Source organism: Dermacentor variabilis, chromosome 7 (genome assembly GCF_050947875.1).
Source record: "Dermacentor variabilis isolate Ectoservices chromosome 7, ASM5094787v1, whole genome shotgun sequence".
NCBI lineage: Eukaryota > Metazoa > Arthropoda > Arachnida > Ixodida > Ixodidae > Dermacentor > Dermacentor variabilis.
In genome coordinates, this window is record NC_134574.1 from 6920699 (window position 1) to 6944660 (window position 23962).

Here is a 23962-nt window from a genome sequence, read left to right on the forward strand (position 1 = left end):
TTCCAGTGCTTGCCATTATACCTGTTTTTTTATGTGTCTTGTCCGCAATGCCTTGTAACGGCTTCCTGCGTCTTTTGCCAAGCTGCTCTAGCAGCTTTTAGCCAGGAAGCCGCCCAGATGCTTCTGGAAAATAAAATTGAATTGACTTGAATAATACAAAGAATAATAAGTGAACACGAATGCTAGAATGAAAGGCATACGTGATAATTTCTAGCAGGCTACGTGACGATTTGTCGCCGCCATGTTTCAAAAGGAATACCAATATATCGCCATAATTATTATGATCATCATCATGCTCTGGAGTTGTGCGAGAGAGGTGGCCAGCTCCACCGTGGACTCTACTCGCTCAGTTGCTGGCAGCGCGAGCAGTCGACAAAAGGCCGCCGGAACGTGCTCTTATCGTGGTCACAAATCCAGCGCAAAAAAAATACTAGTGGGACAGGCACACTTTCCCTAATTTTCGAAAGTGCTGCAGAAAGTGAAGGCATGCTGTTGCAAAAGCTTTAAGCTGAACGACATCGTGTGACGGCCATCACAGACCAAAAGCCTGCTGAGCGCATGGATACCAGCGTCGAGAATGAGCGAAAGGGCCGATATTTGTAAAGCATTTTAACTTAAAATAAAAAAGGATGCTTTAGTCACGCAATCACCCTGAAGAACTTGGAGACACCTCAAGCACAGAAAAATAAATTCAAGATGGGACACTCGGCGAAAACTGGCAGCAGGAAATACGCTACGCTAGTATGAACGCCGTCCGTTAGCTCTGCCAGGTCGGAAAAAATGAATGTGAATGAAGCTAATAGACATTTTTAATTTGTTCGGGCTAAAAAAAGCTTTTGCGTATAAATGAACTGATGGTTTGTAACAGAACTGGTAAGTAGACCAACAAGGTGGTCATCAATGCTTAATTTAGCTCGTCCCAGCCCACCATTTCTTTGTCTGCGGGGTCACCTTTCTCGCGTCTTCTTCTTCGGCTAGGTTACACTTCCCACTTTACTGCGGCACTCCTTCTGGATTTATACGAAGAACGTTGCTTATGCCTGCAAACTCCAGCTGTTCATTATTTATGCATATTGAGTACACCTGGTCCCACTGACAACTTTACTTTTTCAATAGTTCGAAGAATGTTTGCTTCACTGACTGGTAGTCTGTTTCGAACGAGCCGAAGAACTTGTAGTCCACCATCTGGTGTATGGCCTAGGCGCCGCTTCACAAAGTGAAGCGTCATGGTTTTCTATATCTGTATCACTCCTCGGATGTTTCCAACACTCAGTTAGTATTAGCCTGTCTGCAATGTTACCACTCAGTTAGCAGAAATAATTCACGATTTTGCCAACACAATAAATAATTGAAAACAAACCGACGCTATATTCATGGATTTCAGTAAAGCATTCGACAAAGTAGCCCACAGCAAATTACTTCACAAATTAAGTTTTATACTTAGAAATGATAAGCTATTCAAATGGATACGGGCGTACCTAACCAACCGTTTCCAATACGTTAAAATAAACCAGACTTCCTCCAACACATTACCTGTTGCCTCTGGCATTCCGCAGGGATCCGTGCTGGGTCTTCCTTTATTTTTGCTTTATATAAATGACATTGGCAATAATCTATCTGTAAAAATTAAACTTTACGCGGATGACTGTGTACTATATGATGAAATTGACTCACCCCGAGATCAAATGAGGCTAAATAGTGACTTTGACAAAATAGTTGCATGGTGCCATCAATGGCAAATGGCTATTAACCATGAAAAAACCGTCTTGATGAGAATAAGACTAAGAAAAAAGCCCCTTGCACTATTTTACCCAGAACACTTATATCTCCGAAGTATCTCACTATAAATATCTCGGTGTACACATATCCCACAATCTTTCCTGGTCAAAACATACTGACACTGTAATGGCTAATTGTCTTCGCAAATTGTTCACCCTCAGACGGTCGCTGAAATTCTCCGCACCAACTGTCCGCCTCCTGGCATATAATACAATAGTTCTTCCTACTTTAGAATATGCAATAAACATTTGGGACCCCTACACAAAAACAAATATTGAGAAATTAGAAAGAATTCAAAAGAAAGCTGTCCGATTCATCTACAATTCTTACGGTCCAACTTCTATAACAGATCTCCTTAAACGTAGTGGCTTCTGTTCGAGTACAAAACAAAATCGTGTTTCCCGATTAAAATTCTTTTTTCAACTAATGAATGGTCACTATTATATTGATACCTCACACATCTTAACACCTTTAACTGGTTATGCTACTCGTCATAAACACTCCCTAGCAGTAACCCTCTTAACATCGCACAACAACTGCTTCAAGTACTCTTATTTTACAAGAACAATAGTTGATTGGAATAAACTTCCTGATAAAGTCGTTACACAAAATTCTTTATCCCGTTTTCAGGCGCACCTGCATTCATGAATCAACCGTAAATACTTTATTTGCTCCTTTCTTCATGCATTTTATCCCTTTGCCATCTTGAATTCAAGCATCGGCATGATTGCTTGAACTGTAGGTTTTTATGAATGTGCTTTTATGTTCCCACCCTGCTAAGATCTTGTAAAAAATCGCAGTATCTATGAATAAATTAATTAATTAATTTTCTGCGCTTAGCCTTCGAACCTCACCGCAAGCAGCAAAATACGGGCTGCACCAAAGACTGCTTGTGTGTGTCCTGTTATGATCAGCCACAGCCGCTTCTAGGCAACATTTCTAGTCGCAGTCAAAACTTAGATACATCGACATGAATTCTTTAAAATCGCGTATCACCCTCTCCGCCATTGCATTTCCCTGCAGATGATAGGGCGCACAGCACCGCACTGTGGTGCGACGATTCTCTGCCCATTCTTGAATCTTCCTGCTAATGAATGCATGCGCATTGTGCCATATCGCAACCTTCAAATTAGAGAATATGCCTCTGTCAAGGTGGGCTATGACACTGTTTGCGTCTTCCTTGCTGAGAAGACGACAAAGGCGCTTTTGTGCGCACGCATGCAAAACGGGCTGCGCTATCTTGTGTTGCTTGGTCACTCCCACTTCGATATGTCGAATTTTGACCGCTTTTTCGCCTGAAAATCACCGTTAGGCATAGCTCCTGTTTTAAGTGGTCGGGGCCGGACCGGCGCGTGACGCCACGCCGGCATTGAAGTCGTCGCGGAGAGGATGCCCATCACCCCCGAAGACCTCGCAGATAAAGGATGGCGCACGCGGCAGTGCGACAAACGAACCCAATGCAAGTCAACGATAAGTTTCCCCGTGAGAAGTCGAGCACGGCCGGAGTCGTTGTGAGGCCTAACCTGGCGCGACGCCCGAAGGACCCAGAGGGAGCCCCCCCTCCCCATCCTTTCGCACTACTTCAAAGTGGTGTTGCGAATCAGCAGTGGTTTTATTATGTCCGGATAACGCCCATCGATCGTCATGGATGCACTGTGTGTTTACATGGGACTGTCAAAGCAAGCTTGTGGCAAGGATATGGTACGTTCGGACGCCGTCGGCAATTTCGTTGCCGTGGGTACCGAGGATAAGGACCAAGCCGACAGTTACGCGACGCTATCAACGCTAAAGCTGGGAAGCCAAACGCTTCCCATCTTTAAAGCTTACTTCCCAACTAAATATCCAGGCAAAGGCATTATCCGCCTAATTCCTTCGCACCACACCCAACAACAAATTCAGGAGAATCTGTCCGAGAGCGGCACGAATCCCTGCATAGTGGGGTTCCGCCGTTTAGGCGAGTCCGAAAACCGTGTAGCTGGTATTCAGGAGACCTGAAGTTCCTCATTACGTCATGTACGGTAGGCCATGGCACCGATGCAAATTATTCCGGCGCCAAATGCAAGCCTGCTTGATTTGCTACCAGACCGGGCATCGAGAAGGCGTCTGTGCGAATCGAGGCACGACCCAGAAGTCTAGAGAATGCCGAACACCCGACACTACCGACGGGCACGAGTGCACGCCACGTTGCTTGTTTGTGCGGCAAGAGCCACGTCACGAAAACCGGGAGTGCCGGAAGAAGTTTGACACTCCTCGCATCATCCGCCAGCGCCGTGAGCGGCGGGCTCGAGAGCGGGACGAGCAGCTGCCATCGCCGCCGCCACGGGGCGACAGCCACCGCAGCCGGTCGAGGGAGAGGCGCTCGTCGTCAGCCTCCTTCGCGGGCGCGAGGTCGCCGCCACGGCACGAAGGCGTCGGTCAACCAGCCAGGGTCGGAGCCGCTTCGGCTGGTCCAGATCGCGGAGCGCCCCGAGGCAGCAGCTGGGGGCCGAAGCCAACCGTGCAGGCCGGGGCCAACAGCAGCATCAGCAACAAAACCAACAGCGAGCCCAATCACAGGTGACGTTCCAAAGAATGTGGGCCGGCATAGTGGCAGGGAGGGGGAGCGAGCTGCATCCCGAAATAGTTACACTTGACAGAGTTAAGAGTCCACAGCAAACCATCCAAAACATGCAGACAAAGATCGCACAACAGGATACAAAGATCCGCGCCTACGAGAGCAGTCGCTTCCCACGACCACTGGACAGGGACCGATGCCCTAGCACAGCAACCGGCAACCTATCAGTTCCCTCACCGACATCCGCGCTTATTAGCATACCAACAATTACAGGAAGTGAGGAGTCCGATATGGACGCCCAGGGTCCACTGAACAAAGGAAAAGCCAGCATCATTCACAGGACTCCCACTACAGCCCCAATTGAGGACGCAGACCTAATAAAATGCGTAGAGCAACACGTTGAACGCGTGGTCAAGGCGGCTATGGACGCCATCCTCCCTGCGATTTTGAACGCTTCCAACAGTTAGAGAACCGCACGACGGCACTTGAACAAAAGTGCAACACGCTAGCCGCCCAGGTCGCACAATACATCCCATAATTAGCGCCGGTCCAGCCGGAGCAGACTCTCCCTCTCCCTCACCCCGCAGTCGTCCCTCAGGCGGCACCCGTCAGCGTAGCGGCAGTCCTCCACCCTTCCTGCCTGCACCTGGCCACAGACTCCCCAACAATCAACAAGGCTGCCTACTTAAGCAGCTGCCTCGCCACACCACTCTGCGATCTGGCGCCGACATGGCTACCAGAAATTTACGCCTACTTTTTTATGCAGATGACGTACGCTGCTTACGTGTTCGCCAACTTGACGTGTCCCCCTGAGACCCGAGAACGCCGGATTGACCGACAGTTGTACGGCCCTTCGCTTTCCGGTTCTACGCGGAGCGCTGAACACCACACCTTTCGACTGTGACGGCACCTGCCCGACTCTTCGCTCCTCGGATCCACAAAGAACACTGGACGTCACAGCGACAACTGTGGCCGATCAACTCGTCTGCTGGCAACAGGGGTCATCCCCGGACAGAAAACTACATAAGCAGCTGCCTCGCCACACCACTCTGGGATCTGGCGACGAAATGGCTACCAGAAATTTACGCCTACTTTTTATGCAGGTTAGTTACTACCACCGTTTTGTGAATGGCAAGCCATTTAAGAAATCGGCGTCAGATCGCTTTGCATGCTTACTGTTCGCTGCAAGCAAACTGAGTTATTTTGGGTTAAGTTGCATTTTTTAGCCCTGGTTGTCTGTCTAAGATTTACTTACTGCTCTCTGGAGAAGTAGAACAAAAATCCAGGACCCCCTTTCTGCTGAACAAAAACAGCAAGTGTTTCAAGCTATTATAAAAATTCCATTGATGATGCAAGGGCAGTCCGACATACTAGATGAGATCCGCTGCCTTCGAGCTAATCAGCAAGCTATGGAACAAACGATAAACGATTTGAATGTTAAAGTTCAACTCGCTCAGGAAACCGCATCACGCGTCACATCACTGCATGCCACGATAGAAAAAATTTCATCTCGTGTTGACTCGGCCGCTTCTGCACTTGCCTCAATGCGTGATAGCCAAGATGACCTAAAAAATTGGTCTCGCCGGAATAACTTGATTTTCTTTCGGCCTTCCCGACACTGCGAAGGAGACATGGGCTGAACCACATGAAAAGATTACGTCCTTCTGTACAGCGAAATCAAATGTGTCACTTGAACTAAAATCTATGGAGAGAGCACATAGAATAGGGCGGTACTCTGAGCACAAGAAAAGACCATTAATAGTAAAATTCATATCATTTAAAGAAAGACAACGTGTCCTTGAGGCCGCCTCGAGACTAAAGAGAACAGAATTTGGCATTAGTGAAGACTACTCAAAGAAGATTTGTTTTGAACGCAAGAAGTTGCTTCAATTTGCTAAATCACGTGGCAGTGATTTCAAACTTGTGTTCAATAAGCTAAAAAATAGGTAAAAAGACCTACAAGTATAATACTGGTCCTGATAACGTAATCGAGTTAGACGGATAGCCATCACAGTTCGCTACATCTCGGAAGACGGATCACAACCTTAATTTCATTGTCGTGAATTGTCGTAGTCTAAAAAACAAAAGAAACGTGAGTTTGAATCTCTTTTGGAATCGACAAAACCACATGTGGTCATTTGCACAGAGTCATGGCTAGGTAGCTCAGTCTACAACGGCGAACTATTTCCGTCAGACTACACTGTATACAGAAAAGACCGCAACAGCCACGGTGGTGGTGTCTTTGTTTTGATCCACAGCAGTCTCAGCAGCATTCCCTTCAACGTAGAAAGCTGCCTTTGTGAAACGGTCTGGTGTAGGGTGATGCTCGCAAACGGCCACTCTGTAGCAATCGGATCGTACTACAGGCCCCCCAAACTGCAGGTCACCGGAGCCTTTGTTTGAAATGAATCACATCATGCTCTCGTTAAACACGACATATATTATTCTTGGTGGCGACTTTAACTTTCCCCATATTAAATGGGAAAACATTCAACCGCAAAACAATTCCTCGTCTCTTATTTCCGCAGCATTTTCCGAGCTGATAAAAGCCAGCTCTCTGTTCCAGTTTGTTGAGCGCTCAACAAGGTTAGAATGAGCTAATGAAAGCATAATTGATCTGTTTCTCAGTAACGATCGGGATCTTTTGTGCAGCGTCACCATAATTCCCGGTATAAGCGACCATGAAGTCGTTACTGCAAAATTAACGTGTACTGCTATGCGCAGAAAAAGCCCCCACCGCCACGGAAGATGTTCTTTTATAATGAAGCAGATTACTCACCCCTATCTCTGGAACTTGACGGCTTTCTACCTGAATTTCGTCGACACACCTCAAACATGGATGTTAATTCTGCCTGGTGTTTGTTTAAAGCTAAGCTAAAGTCATTAGTTCAAATTTACGTCCCATCACGCATCGTATCGTCCCGACGGCAAACTGATAAGCCATGAATGAACCACAACCTTCGATCAATTATTAACAGAAGGCACCGATTATATCGCAAATATTGCGCATGCCCGGATTCCGACACGTACCATAATATGAGAGACCTAAGCAAGACTATCAGCAAAGAAATGAGAAACGCTGAGGCTACATACCTGCGCACATTAGGTGACAAAATAAATCTAATCCGAAAGATCTCTGGAAGTATGTCAAAATAAAGGGAACAACAAAGTAGCTGTGCCTGATACTATAGATGACGTAAATTATGGTGATGTTGTAACCAGCAAAACTGAGCACTTTATTCGCTACTTCCAATCAATATTTTCCGGCACTGCTGCTATTGTGACAGACTTACCAATTCCTACCGACTTTGAACAAATGAAAAACAAAGCAATCACAGAACAGGGAGTTGCTTCACTGCTCAAGAACGTTAAAATTAGCTCCGCATCTGGTCCTGATCACATTCCAAACTATGTCTTAAAGAACTGTGCTGCATCCGTCGCCCCATTTCTAGTAATTCTTTTTCAGGCATCTATCAAAGAGGAGTCCCTGCCTAAAGATTGGAAAAGTGGTAACGTAGTACCTGTATTTAAAGGCGGTGACAAGACAAAAACAAAAAATGACAGACCTATTTCACTAATTAGCGTCTCATGTGACCTACTAGAGCATATAATTTATACCTACTTAATGAGTGACTTACAGAGCAACGGATTCTTTTGCCCCACGCAACCTGGGTTTCGCCGGGGATTCTCGTGTGACACTCAGCTAATCGAATTCACCCATGATATCGCATCATCAATAAATAACGGACACCAGGTTGACTGCGCATTTCTGGATTTTCAGAAAGCTTTTGACTCTGTTGCACATAACCTTCTACTCGCAAAACTGTCTGCCATCAAAATTCCAGCGTCACTGATGAAATGGCTTGAGGCGTATCTTACTGGTAGAAAGCAGCGTGTTGCCCTTGAAGGACTCACCTCATCAGAGATTGAAGTCTTATCGGGCGTTCCACAGGGGTCTTTCTTGGGTCCGCTGTTGTTTCTGATATTCATAAATAACATAGGAACGCATCTTTGCAGTCACATACGCCTGTATGCTGATGAGTGTTGCACATATCTCGCCATTACGTCCCCTGCCGATTCAAGTATCTTACAAAATGACTTTCTAACAGTGCCCACATGGTGCGAAAGCTGGAGCATGAAATTAAACTCTGCCAAGTGCAATGTCATTCGCTTCACTAACAAGAGGGTACCGCTTGTTAAAAACTACTTTCTAAACACTGAAGAATTGATCGAGGTAAGCAGTTACAAGTACTTAGGCGTTGTCTTTAAAAATTATCTTTCTTGGAATGACCATATAGAGAGCGTGGCGTCTAAGGCTACTCGTATGTTAAATTTTCTAAAACGTAATTTCTGGAGAGCCCCCCATAAGGTAAAGGAAACGCTTTATTTAACAAACGTTCGTCCGATGATAGAGTACGGCAGCTCTGCCTGGGACCCAGAGACAAACACAGCCATTAATCAACTGGAACGAATACAAAAACGCGCCGTCCGGTTTGTTACCGCCAACTATGATTTCACTCAGAGCTCATCACAAATACGTGTTAACTTGGGATGGCCACTTCTCGAGAACCGACGGAAATATTTGCGACTTAAACTTTCCTTCAATATTTACACAGGCAAGACTGGTTTGTGCAGGGACACATACATAAAGAACCCAAGCTACATATCACCTAGAACAGATCATCCGCTAAAGGTACAAGAGTACAAATGCCGTATCAATCTATATAAGCATTGCTTCTTTCCAAAAACTGCACATGATTGCAATAAACTGCCGCTCGAAATTGTCACAGCAACGCCATCTGTGTTCGAAATGTTGTCGAAACATTCATATCTTTATTTCTAAAAAGTATTTTGCTTCAGATAGAATAGGAGATTAACCTTTCCTGTCCGCGGCTTTTTGCCTTAGTCGCTGTTTTTTTCATTACTTTATTATAATAATTATAATATTCAATAATAATATCATTGCGTTGTACTATGTACTAAAGTGTATATATACTGTATTTCATAATAACCTTTGGTGAAATGTGTTAAGTACTGTGTTTTCAATATCAATATTTTGTTGTATTGTGTATTAGATGTATCCATTTGTAACATCAATGTGTATTTCCATCATTTGTATATTCCTTCCCCCTACTCTAATGCCCAACATTGGGCGCTGTAGGTATGCAAGTATATAAATAAATAAAAACATAAATAAATAAATAAATAAATAACAGCTATCAGGTTTGGCAGTAGAAATGCCGCGGATTCAAATAGAAGGTCCACCTTCACTAGCACGTTAATAACACGGCACAGCAAGAATCCTACAAACCTGATAACATAGTGCTACAGGAAGTCAACATGGAAGCCGGCCTCTCCTTTTACCGGGCTTTCCACTGCCGTAACAACCCCAAGAAAGTCACTACGCTCGTTAAGTTCACCGAGAAGAAGTGATGGCGATCCACGACATCGAGAATTCTCCCCTCTCGGGCATCCCACGGTTTTCGTGGAGATCATCCCGACGCGCACGTCAGATCCCAGCCTATTCGTCCTCAACGTATACGTCGGTCCTCATGCAGACCCGAAGCTTTATGTGCTTTTCTCGCTCAGCCCTCAAAGTCAGCCATGACTGCCCCCTGCTCATCGTTGGGGACTTTAACGCCGGTTCAACTTCTTGGGGATACCTGGGTGACACCCGCAAGCGTAGACATCTACCAGAAGCCGCGCAAGAGTTGAGCCCCACGATAATCAACGATACCACCGCCTGCACCAGAATCCGTAGCCGAGGTCAAGTAGACACTAACAGGACCTGACGTTCGTTGTCCACTCGCAAGACTACGCCTGGACGAACACCGGCGAAACTCTGGGAAGCGACTACTGCATCCTTCACACGGAAATCTATGCGCGCGGCAAGCGTCACCAGAAACATTGCTTCTCGGGTACAAACTTGGACAAATTCCGCGAGTCCAGAAGAGCGCGAGCCAGTGAGGGATCCATCGCCAATATCTCATCCTGTATGAGCCAACTCCTGGGCGGACGGGAAGAGCATACGCAACATCTTGACCCGGAAGACCACCCGGAAACCTCCAAGGTCGACAGCAGGCTGCTCCACATGTGGCAGGCAAGGTCGAGCATGCTCCCGCGTTGGCAAGAGAAGGGGAACAATAACAAAGCCCTAAAGGAAAGAATCCCTCCACTCGACGCAGCGATCTCCGGTCACGCGACCGAGGTCATCCGGCCGCAATGGTACCATATATGGGATCGCATGAGGGGACGCCTCGGCGCAGCCCGGACGTGGTACCTATTAAGCCACCTCCTGGACCCGGACACCACCAGGGACGAAGGCAGAAGAAACATGGCCGGTTATTCCACAGGCATGCTCAGGACCCGAGGGCGTTCCTGGCCGAGATGCGATACAAGTATGTCGGTCCGCAACTCAAGACATCGTTACCTGCGGCCTAGCGCGGCCGGCCGAACGCGCACATAGACGAAGACTACGCACACTGAGGTGTCGGCCGCCGCCTTCAAGCTGAGGACGAACTCGGCGCTGGGTTTGGACCGCGTGACAGGCAAGATCCTGCGCAACCTGGACGAGGCCGCAATGGAGCAGATCGCCGAGTTCATGAATGAAGACTAGAAAACGGGCGCCATCCCGGAAGAGTGGAAGACGTCCACAATTGTCTTTATACCTGAACCAGGCAAACCACTCAATGTGGACAGCCTCAGGCCGATTTCACTCACATCATGCGTCGGCAAACTGTTGGAGCACGTGGTCCTGGACCGTCTCAATGAACACGTAGAAGACGTGGACGAGTTCCCCCACTCCATGTTTGGTTTCAGGCCACACCTGGCCTCCCAAGAAGTACTCCTTCAGTTAAAAAGGCAGGTGATGCAACCCGGAAATCCGGTGGACGCTCGCCGATTCTGGTGCCTCCTAGGCCTCGACCTGAAGAAGCGCTTCGACAATATCGCCCATGCAGCAGTGCTCGAGGGCCTGACACAACTGGGTGTCGGAAACCGAGCATACCAATACGTCCGAAACTTGCTCATTGACCGGAAGTGCTGGATCAAAGTCGGCGAACATGAAACTGACATTATAGAGCAGGGGAGCCTAGGCACGCCGCAGGGATAAAACATCTCCCCTTTTCCCTTTAGCGGGGCGATGCGCGGGCTCTCGGACCTACTGTGCTATATCCCCGGGCTTCACCACAGCCTCTAGGCTGACGACGTGACGTTATGGGCAGCGGCGGATGATCCACAAACTCTTAAAGAGATCATGCAACGCGGCATGGAGGTTGTACAATCTTATGCAGAGTCAAGGGGCCTGACAAGCTCACCGGAAAAATCCGAATACCTCCTGATCAAGCCCGGCAGAAGTAGCTGTTACAGGAGATTACCACGGGGGAGGCACTTCCTTAAACTTAAGGTCGGAAAACTTACCATTGTGGAGTGCCCCAGTATGAAGATATTGGGGCTAGTCTGTCAGAACACGCTGCACTGCGGGCTCATGTTAAAGAAACTGCAGAGGACGACAAACTACAGCTCATTTGCCGGGTGGCTAATCGGCACTATGGCATGGGCGAGGGGGAGTTGCTTCGACTTGTGCAGGCATACATAACCATCAGAACTATGTAGTCGACACCATATGTCAAGCTCGCAGCCACGGACTTACCTAAATTAAACACAATGATCACACAAAGCACAAAGGCAGCCCTGGGCATTCAGGACCACGCGGCCACCAGAAGGCTAGAGGCCTTAGGCATGCACAACACGATCGAGGAGCTCTTAGACGCTCAACGCACAGCCAAAGTCCGTCATCTCTTGCTAACCCCGACTGTCCGACAGTCCTCCGGAAGCTCTGTCTCGAGGCCATCACCGAGGTTACAGAGCACATGACGATTCAGTGAAAGGTCAGTGGGCATACTTATGCTCTGCCCCTACCCCGCAACATGGACCCCGAGTTACATCAGGGCCATCGGCAGGCCCGTAGTGAAGCCATTTGGCGACGCTACGGTTCGCAAGATGAAGTGGTCTACACAGACCAGCGAGACACCCTCGCGGTGACTTCATGACCACGGTGGTAGTGGATCACAAAGGAGGATTGATAGAACAAACCACAATCACGGCTGGCCGAGTGGTGGAAGCGGAGAAAACCGCGATTGCCATGGCCGTGCATGCGGAAGCGAATACCGTCATCAGCGATAGCAAGCAGGCCATCGGCAATTTCGTCCGCGGCAGAATTTCCAAACAGGCGTACCATGTCCTCACGTGGCGCCCCCTAAGCGGCTTGAAAACCCTCGTGTGGACCCGCGCTCACGCAGCTATGCCGGCAACACGTCGGGTCACACTTTGGCTCGAGATCTCTTGAGCCGAGCCTCGTCCGCGGATGCAGTAGGCATGAATGAGGAGGAGAGACAAGAGGAACCCTGCGAGACTAATCATAAAATAGCCCATAGGTATCGCTTGAGGTGTCGCGCGCTCCCACCACCGGTCAAGCAACTCGATAAAAAGCAGGCGGTCGCGTTAAGCCTACTCCATATAGGCGACTCCAAAGTAAGTTACCAAATCACTGGGGGCAAGGAAAGCGACCAATGTAGGCTCTGTTCCCAAGCAGGAACACTCACACACATAATCTGGGAATGAACTTCGCTCCCGTTTTCTCATCCCCCGTCAGCACCGAGACTGACTGGAGAGCCTGGCTGAGTTCCGGGCACGTCGACCGATAGCTTGACCTAGTGGACAGAGCGGAGAAGGCGAAGCAGGCCCAGGGCCTTACTTGAGCCCGATCCCTTAGCCACGTCCCCCTTTACACATCTCCCTTTCAACAAAGTTTATCACCACCATCACCTTCCTTGCCGGGCCCTGCAATCACCATTCTGGTACTTACATCTATGGCGACCAGAAACGAGTGAGTTTTGCGTACACCCGGACTTTTCTTTTTCATCTCAGTGAAGTGTACATGCACGACTTCATAAGGGTTGTCCTAGTATTCAGGCAACACAAGCTCGTCTGGCCGTGGGCGGTACTTGGCTTTGTTTATCTGGCACAAATGGCGTGACCTCACATAGTTTTCAATGTCTATTTTCGTGTTTTCCTCTAAAACTTTGAGAAATCGTGTTGTACGTGCGCCACAAACCATCGCGGCCGCTAGACTCTGGAGTCTCGTTGTACAGGTAGAGTATTTTTGAAACAAGTGGCTCGGGAACCACGAATTTTTCGTTTTCAAAATATAGGACGTCACATCCTTCCAACAGCTTGGTCATATTATTTATTTCATGTACGAGATCAATTGCCCATCGAGACAAGCCTCTGTCAGATGGCTGGCTGAACGATGGAATATTTCGAAATCACAGTGTAGTTCATTTATCTAACAAGCAAGCTTCCCTCTTTGCTCCGACATGTTCAGGAGATAAGTCAAGGCTCGATGATGTGTATATAATTTAAATTTTTTCCATGGATATATGACCGAAAATGGCGTACTGCCCTTAAAACAGCCAGGGCCTCTTTCTCGGTTGTAGTATAATTAACTTCCCGACAGCTAAAGGTGTAGGAATAGTAACCCATCACTCGTAGCTGCTGACTCGGGGAAGATCATCTGTCTCTTTGGTATAAGACTGCCCAAGTACTATAGTTAGATGCGTCAGAATTCATCTCAAAGGGCAGACTGAAGTCAGTTAACGTAAGCACTGGGTCGGATGACCTACGATGTACCAGTTCCTGGTAGGCTGCCTCCCATTCATCAGGCCAGTGAAAAGAGAGAATTTTTGGCCAGTTCAGTCAAGCATTTTGCTATTTTAGCAAAATCTTCGATAAGTTCTCTAAGTGGGCAGCAAGTCCAAGAAAAACTGTTTGAAAGCAGATCATGTGGCTTCGTAAGCTTCGAGATTCGTTGCACCGACTGTTGTTTGTGGCTCGTGGTGACACCAACTATCCGAAGCTTGAAGAATTCCCTTTTTCTTTCGTTTATCTTCGGATCTGCATCACTAAGCGATTGCAGAATAGAGGCCGAATACTCCGTGTGCTCTTTTCCTGACCTCGAGTAAACTGTAATGTCGTCAATGTTGACGTTGCAACAGCGTCCAAGAGATGGCTTGAGGACATTGTCCATCATGTTTTAAAACCAAGCTGGCGAATTCTTCCAACCAAAAGGCTGTCTATTATATTTATATATGACAAAAGCAGTCACAAATGCTAAATCTTTTTGGTATCCTCTATAAAAGCACTGGCTAAAATTCCTTGCAAAGATCAAAGCGAGAGAAGGCGCTGCAACCACCACTTTCGTTTATAATTTCGTCGATGCCTGGCATCGGGAAAGAGAACACGTATGTTTGTTTGTTAATCGGTGCAAAGTCTATACGTTCTGTCTTCTTTTGGTGCTCTATTGATAGGTAGTGCAAAGGTAGACGTGGACGACCGGATAACACCAGCGTCGAGCATCTTCTGTAGTTCTTCCTTCAGCCATATCTTCTTATCTCGCGACATGTTGTAAGTTTTGCGTTTCACAACTATTGCATCTCGAAGGTCCAGTATTTTAAACTTCAAGGTAGCCTTAGGATAGCCTCCTACACAGAGGAGCTCCGAGTACGTCCTGGTGAAATCATCCGCTGCAGCGGGCTGCCGAGGGTTTTCACTAAATAGGGGGAACGATGACAATCTGCGATCATTTTCAGTAGTAACTTGGCAATCCCAATGAAGATTTAGACGCAGTTCTTGCGTTATTGGGCGTGACAAAATCATTTCATATTTTACTCCATCGAGGACCAACGCTCTGGTTTTGATAATGTTGCTCTGACGCGTGACGATTACCTCCGCCCACTTATTATGCACTTGCTTTTTGCCCTTCGTATTCATACACACTGACTGGAAAATCTTTCACTGGGTTCCAGCCCGGAATATGTTTTTTATTCACAATGATGATGGAAGCTCCACTGTCGACGAACGCGTCGAATTCTTTTCCATTTCCATGCTCCAGTATATATACCAAGTTGGTACTCTATGCAAGAAATATTTTGTGTTGTGGTTGCGGTGGATTGTAATCAGAGGTGTCTGTAGCTGCCTTCCCGCTCTCCTCTTAATATGCGGCTTCTTGATTCGATAGGCCCAGTTCATCTTTAGGTTTCACATTATCATAACTGCTCACAGATTGCCCAACATTATAACACAGCTCTGTTATATTCTGTTGTAACTCTTCTGTGTTGTTTGGGTTTTGAGGTGAACACGACGCCGCGTGTCTTCAGGAAGTCCGAGAATAATGTGAGCGACCAATGAAGCCTGGGATAGAGCAGAGTTAGCTAAATACAGCAGTCTCCATTTCTCAAAAAATAATCAAGAACCAGCCGAAGGTGCACTTGCAAGACATAGCTTTATCACAGCTTTGAGGTTTGTTCTCACCAAAAGAAAATAAAAAGCTCGTGCTCCACTCGTTCCATGGGCGTTCACCTTTTTCAGAAGCTCGAAGCTTGTGCCAAATTTTTGCACTACCTCCCAAGTACAGACGCATGTTCATAACTTTGTCTTTATCCTCTCGCCAGCAATTCCTGTCACAAGCGTATTCGTAAAAATCAAGCCATTTCTGGGCACTTCCCGAGAACGACCAGTCACAAACATCCAAGCTGACAAAGCTGCGTGGGTCTTTTCTTCATTTGCCGAAGTTTTGCTGGCAATGAAAAATCAAATAGCTGCTGCTGATGCTGGCTATTCGCTTCCTGCAACTTTATTTTAACGTACATCAGCGCACTTGCACTGTGGTCCTCTTAATCGCAGTTACGAGAGTTCACTTCTGTTTTCGTAAAGACAGGATTTGCTGCGGTGCAACCGCGAAGTTGGCCAGGAAGTACGACGTCTGCGTCATGACGGGGTCACTCATGGCAATTTTGAAAACCCTCGCCAGCGTTCAACTTCAGGTAGACAAGTTGCAGCAGTAAGAGTTCAAGATGACAAGTGCTCACCCGAACAGGACCGCTTTTTACCGTATACGCACTGCACAACGTTCGGCGGCTTATCACAGGAAACAGTAACGTCGGTGCACATTGGCCATGGAAAATATGTGTGGTTCAGGCCCGTACCACAAAGTTCCATATGCGACTGCGCCAAATTTGTAACAGAGCAGACAACTAGGCCGACAAGGTGGCCATCACTGTTTATGTTAGCTCATCCCAGCCCCCAACTTCTTCGTCTAGCTTACTTGCTTTGCAACTTTGCAAACTTGAGCTACCTTACAAGAAGGTAATAGCACATCAGACGCGCCAGACGCAAGCGTCATGCACCAGACACGTTATTGAAGTGGCAGAGAGCGGCTACGCATAATAAGTTGGCCTGCTCGGCAACCCGTCTCTTTCTTTCCTTTTTTAATTGTAGCCTGTTTTGCTGGGCTCCCGGCGTATTCATGCGTTTCTTCTGCATTTCAACACGGCACCACGGCACTATTGGACTACAGCAACGTGACAAAGTTTGTTTGAAAGTCTGCAACGCATTTGAAGCAATCTATGTTCATGGTACCTACCGAGACTTGTGAAACGATTAGCGAAATACAGCTCAGCCGGCCTTGCGCCTGTAATTTAAATGGCTCGTATTGGGAGACAATGGCAATGCTTTATGGGCACTCCAACATTACTGTAACTCGTTTCGGTAGTTTTGGACACGCTTGCCACACCGTGCTCTGTGACACAGTTAGCGAAAGCAGTTCGGCCGTGTGATTCAGATACTGTCGCGTGTACTCAATCTTACCGAGTCATGTTCGTGATGCTTTTGTGACCCCCAACATTATTGTAATTAATTTCGTTACTTTTAGCGATACATTTAAGCCACGCTCGCAGCATCTAGCATCGACGCAGTTACTGACGATGAACCCGGCCATGGTGGTAAATTTAGTTTGGCGTGTACCGAATCTTACTTGGACAAGTTAGTGAATTTTTTTATGGATCCGTAACAACATTTGCTGTTTTCCGGTACTCAGACTTGTCGAAAACGCGACGTGCGATTTAGAAGAGTGAGAAACCGGTAATGTGTTGCTTGCGCTGGCAGAACGCACAAAAAATAGCGCCGAGGAGTTCAAAAACCAGGAACTTGTAAGTGGGAAATTCCGTCTAGTGAACGATAGAAAAGAGGATTTGAACCCACGCATTTGTACTGAGTGTCACTAAAGAAGGCATTCTGCGAATGTCTAGCATGGTCTGGTTGACAGCATGTTTTGTAGTCACCTTTCTATAGGTAGGATACCATGGCATCAGCCGAGGTCCAGTTGTGTCGAAAACTCGCAGTTGCCCGTGTAGTTGTGCTCTCAAAGTGCAGGAAGTAAGGCACAGGAATGAGCAAAGGCTTGGAAATTGGATGTTGTCGTGATATGTACGGATGAGCTGGCTATTCTCTACGCCGTATATGTAAAACCGAATTGGTTGTATTTTTAATACCGCCCATTCACCAGTTTTGCACGTTTCTGCTCTACATGCAGTATTCCTGTAAGGCGCTAATACCAAAATTACACATCCTTGTAATTTACTTTTCTTTTTAGCTGATGCCTTCTAGTGGAGCTTCGTACTGGAATTACTGCTGATTAACTAGTGCCACAAAGTTGTATTAATGGACAAAAAGCCCGGAACGAGCATTTACATAGTGCAAAATAAGCGTTTCATCATTTCACAAAGTGTCTTGCCTCGGCTTTATGAAATTTCACGGGGTGCGGATTCGGTGGAGGCTTGTAAACATTATTCGCAATAATTTTTACTCAATAATAAAGCGATTGCGCACCAAGACCGCGCGGTTGAGAAGTAGAAGCAAGAAAACGCCGCGCTGATTAGCGCAGCCGGCCAAACGCGTTCCGCTCTTGTTGAATTTATTTAGCTATGCCTAAATTTCGTTGAGAAAATTTTTTTTTCCAGCGGTAAAATATGCGCGAAGGAAGCGGCATAATTTAGCTAAAGAAAAACGTAATCCAAATGACCGCTTTTCCGAGCTCTTTAAAAAAACATTACGTGCACAGCGGAATTTACTGGTATGATCTTGCCTCGGGCAAAGTAATTCGCATAAAACAAACAGAGAAGTGTCAAGCTGAATGACAGCTGCAATTGCGCACGACACGCGGAATGATATCATCCGGGTGTCGCTGCTGTTGGCAAACTGTGGGAGCACCTTCACCAAATTTTGCAGCGCAGAAGGGATCATACATGCCACTTCATCAGATATCATTCTTGGCGCACAAACGTCGCTTTCAGATGACATCATTAGTAATACTCAAATGAAATCAATCTTACTTCAAAGTACAACTAATGTTGAGGACCGTGGACAAAAAGCCAGGCTTGACGTAGTTCATTTACAGGCAGGAATAAACAACGAACGATCAACACAGTTTAAACAACAGAATAGAAAAAATAAGGTATTTACAATAACAGTGAAAGTATTATGAGGATGACTATGAGGAAGTAATAGAAAAAAGTAAACCATAAATGAGTAATTCTCATCAATACAGCTATTCATAGCTAGATTACAAAAAGTCACATGAAATAATAACAAAACTGCAGCACTATATAAATAAATTTTATAGGACACAATATAATATATATTTCATACGGCAGAATATACAGAAGTACTTGATACGCATAGTAATCAAAATTATCGTACAAGAAATACAGCTCATCGAATAACCTTCAAGCGTTTGTATACGCACTTGCAGCAAGATACATGTTTGTTCTACCACAGCAATAAGCTTTCTGTAATGTTTGCCTTGTCGGGGTAGCTGAAAGGTCTGATTTGATAAGTGTAATTCGTTCTGGAACTCGGTAATGCCCATTTTTCAGATCTCCTTGTATGAGCGTCTTCTGCTTTGATATCAACTTTGAAGTATGTTTTAGGGTGTTGGTGACACCTGCGGAAGCATATGGGGGTTCCACCCTGCGAGCCCACTCACAATTAGGGGGCGTTCTCGCCCCAGGAGGCGAACCAGCTCAGGAAAAGGCGGAAAATCCAGCGCATCCAGATCGAGATCCGAGTCCCGGTCTCGCTCCCAGCTCGCGAAGCGGGCCACGTGGTCCGACAAAGTCAAGGGCTCCGGCACAACACCGTCGATGGGAAAGAAGACTACGACGGCCAAAAGAGCAAGTGGTGAGGCACAGTCAGAGCAAGTGAATGATCCCCGAATACAATCACTTGAGGTGGAAAATCAACGGCTCAGGCGCAAACTTGCAGAGTTTAAAGAAGCCTTAAATAGTATTAGAGCGCAAATCTCGAACCGCGATCAGGATAAAATTAAAGATCTAGGCCCACTTGCTGGCAAATCCAAGCGTAAAGCTCCCAACACAGAACCGGTGAGCGAGACAGAAGAGGAGGATGAGATGGCTGAGCCGAGCGAAGCCATAGCTACCGCCGCCGATCCTCCTGCCAAGAGCAGAAGCAAGCTAGCTGCCATAGAAAAGACCCTAGGACGCATGATGGAAATGCTCTCCGGGATGGAGACGAGATTAACTCAACTAGAGTGACCCAAGATCCAAGCCAAAGGCAGACTTACGGTGTCGACAGTGCAGAATCAGGCAAACCCGAATCCCGAAAGTGGGGCTAAAGGGCTAATTCATCATACTCTGTAGGCGAAATGGCGAACGCGAATTGCAAGAATCTGAAAATCCGGCAGCGGAACTGCGCAAGTTTGCAGAGGCGCAAGGCCCTATTGGGATAGTTTATCAGGTCTCTAGCGGACAAGCCACAAGTTATATTGTTACAGTAAACGCTATGTACAGCTGAAATTTTCCTCTCGGGGTACCCCACGGTAGCATACAGCAGAGAAAAAGGCAGAGGTATCGCTACCCTACCCAGAAAGAACGTCTCGTCTGTTGAGCAGGAGGTCCGCGCGTACAAAGTGGGCTTCGAGGCCCAGTTAATAGAGATCGCACCCAACAGAACAATCGATTCTAACATTTTCATTCTCAACGTGTACAGCACACCATCGGACAGGAAACGAGACTTTAAAACATTACTAGGCACCACTTCTAGGGGGGCGAAAAGCGCGCTTCTCGTTGTTGAGGGTGACTTTAGCGCACCCAATACGGAATGGGGGTACGGTTACAAAAGTGCAAAAGGGACGAACTTGGCCTTCAACGCTGCAGAGCTCGGCCTAATACTCGTCACAGACCCAAGGCTCCCCACCAGGTCCGGTAATTCGGTCAGTGCAGATACGACTCCCGATCTCACCTTCCTCCGAGGTATGGAGGGCACGTGGGAGAAGCTCCAGGAGGGGCTAGGCAGTGACCATTACACAATTGAAATTCTGTTGCTTGTGAAACCCAGACCACCCGCGAGATATGAGTATGTGGACTGGGACCTGTTTCGAAAAATCAGAAAAGAAACAGTCCCGCCAGACGCAACGTGTGCAGATCTGCTAGATAATCTTAACATGGTGGTTAGAAGAGCAATTAATGAAATCATTGCGGATCTTGAATTTCCTAAAATGGCCTCCAGACTTGCTCACCTTCTGGAGGCCAAACACGCCCTCTCAGCCAGGTGGATGACCCAAAAGCTTAATCGTAGACTCAGATCGAAAATCGCGCTTCTTAACAAGGAGATTGAAACCTATTCGGCCCAGCTCGCCCGGCAGAAATGGGATGAGACGTGTACCGAAACAGACAGGCGTATGCGAAGAGGTAGCAAATGGACCTGACTGAAAAGTCACCGCAACGATAAACAGTCTATGGACACCCTTAGTCTTGCAACGGATAGGCTCATTAAGAAGCAAACCGCAATTGGTCTCACCGACAGGGAATTCGCCAACAACTTAGCACATACTTATCTCCCCCTCGCCAAAGACGCGGATCGCCCGGTAGAGCCTGTGAACTACATGGGATTCTCGGCATCTGATGTAGATGAGCCTTTCACCGTGTCGGAGATCAGACACGTTCTCTTCAATCTAAATGGCAGATCAGCCCCGGGACCTGATGGAATCACGAAAAAACTCCTCAGGAACCTAGACGATAGGACAATCGATATAGTCACGGCCAAAATAAATGAGTAGTGAAAAAGTGGACAGGTCCCGATAGACTGGCGTGCCGCAAAAGCTGTTGGTACTCATATCCAAACCAGGAAAACCTCCACACATAAATAATCTATGGCCTATTTCCCTTACATCATGCATCGCCAAGGTTGCGGAGCACGCGATACATAACAGGATCGCTGAACATATTGAAAAGAAGGAGCTCTTTACACAAACTCTAATCGGCTTAAGACAGCCAGTCCACACAGAACGCTATGCTTTTGCTTAAGAAAGCAATCATTGATAATCCAACTCGCGACATGAGAGGGATCCTCGCACTGGACCTCTCCAAGGCCTTCGACAGGTTCGCCCATAAACACATCCTGACGGAGATTTCGTCTCTCAACCTGGGCTAGCGGTTTCATGATTACACCAGATCTTTCCTCGCGGATCGCAAGGCACACCTCCGACTAGGCATGGTCACGGGAAGACTTTACGAACTAGGCACCTGCGGCACCCTGCAGGGCTCGGTCCTCTCCCCACTCTTATTAATCATAGCCATGCACAAACTCTCCACCCGCCTCGCTGCAATCCCGTACGTGGGTCAAGTCATTTATGCAGACGATATTACAATCTGGGCGCCGGGCGGATCGCTAGCCATGCTCGAACGCTCGTTACAAAGCGCATTGGATGCTACCGAACATTTTCTTTCAAACACGGGCCTTGATGAACTCTCCCCCGCTAAATCAGAGCTACTGTTGTACCGCCAATACAGACAGGGGGTCAGAAATCTTGCGCCTCTGGAAACTCTGCCGATAGAAATTCAAGCTAAAAATGGGCATCCCATACCGAGGAAAGATTCGGTCAAGATACTAGGTCTCCTCATTGATGTCAAGGGCTGTAACTCAAGGGCCCCCAACAGGCTCACTGGACAGGCTAGTAATGTCCTAAGACTTGTAGCCCGCGTCTCAAATCGAAGAGGCGGTCTCAAAGAGGATAATGTGCTCAGAGCTTATGAGGCATTCTTCCTGAGTCATGTCATTTACATAACGCCGTACCTTAATTGGGGTAAAGCGGAAAAGGCCAAGTTTGACTCGATTCCCTAATCAGAACCGGCCTCAAGCGCGTGCTCGGCCTTCCGCAGTCCACAATCACTGAGAAGCTGCTGGAGCCAGGACTCCATAACACCATCAATGAGCTAATGGAAGCTCACACAGCGGCTCAGATAATGACAGTTTTATCCACTAAGCCAGGGATTTAGATTTTAGAAGAAGCAGGAATCCAACCCAGACATGAACCAGCGACCAAAGTTAGCTTGACCCGGGAAACGAGAGCTCACATCATGGTTGAGCCTGTCTCGCGAAACATCCACCCAGTGCATAACGAGGGTAGAAGATTCGCGAGAGCTAAGTCCATCCTTAAAAATATCAATCAGCAGAAACTAGATGCCCTCTTCGTCGATGCTGCCAGGTATGACAGTGGGGATAAGTTAGCTGTCTCGGTGGTAGACGCGGGGGGCAACCTGGTCAATGCAGCCTCTACTTATACGAAGTTTGCACATGTGGCGCAGGAAGTGGCGATCGCTCTGGCTTTTCACAGCTTACAAGTTCCCGCTATCGTCTTCTCGGACTCGCGCACCGCGGTTAGAAACTTCTCGTCCGCCCTCATATCTGAAGAAGCGAACAGTATTGGGATTTAAGCACTTCATAGGACTAGGGAAAGCACCGAAGGAGGATACCAAATCTCATGGTTCCGAGCCCATCTAGATAGCTCAACTAACCCTCTTGGATGTAATCTTAACGAGCAGGCCCACCGTAGCGCGCGCGATTTCATGCACCGCGCTGTAGCGGGTATCCAGGCTTGGAACGAGGTCAACATCCACAAAGATCCATTATGTACTTTCCACGAAATCGTTTCCCATTATCGACTAGGCAGGAGGACATTTCCACCCCCTCACCCAAAATTGAACAAACCTCAGGCTACCACACTCAGACTCCTGCAAACCCGTTCATATCCCACTCCTCGGTCCCTTAACAAGATAGATCCTGAACACTCACAGTCGTGCCCCAAATGTGGTCATGACTCCTGCTCCTTTGACCACATGCTCTGGCTGTGCCCAGCCCTTAACGCCTCTCCACCCATCACGAAAGAACAATGGCAGGAATCTCTCAAGAGTAGCAATCTCCACATTCAACTCCAGGCTGTCCAGAGGGCCCACGACATTGCGGCGGGACTTGATCTCCCGGTTCCATCATGGGTGGAACCACCGACTTGATCTTCGGAAGCCTTCGGTTTTTGCTCCCCGTGGTCTCAGTCCCTGAGGACTCAAATAAAGTTCTTGTCATGTCATGTCGTTTTTTTAGTGCTGGTCATATGTCTTCGTATTAGGATATTTTTTGTAAATATTTGACATGGATAGTAAATTGAGATATTGTAATGTACGACTAGTTAGCGTTAATTAGTAAAATTTAGGATACATCGTGCGGCCTTTTTCTGTATTCTATGCAGTGCATTGATGCTAGAAAGCATTGTAGTGCCGCAGAGACGATGACAATTGTTTATATAAGATAAGAGCATTGAGTTGTACAGAAGTTTAATATATTCTAGAAGGAAAAACACAGCTTGCATAAAATTCCAGTCACTCGAGAGAGCTTAACAGTTACCCTCTCCAAATGAGCATTTAAAGACAAATGTTGCTG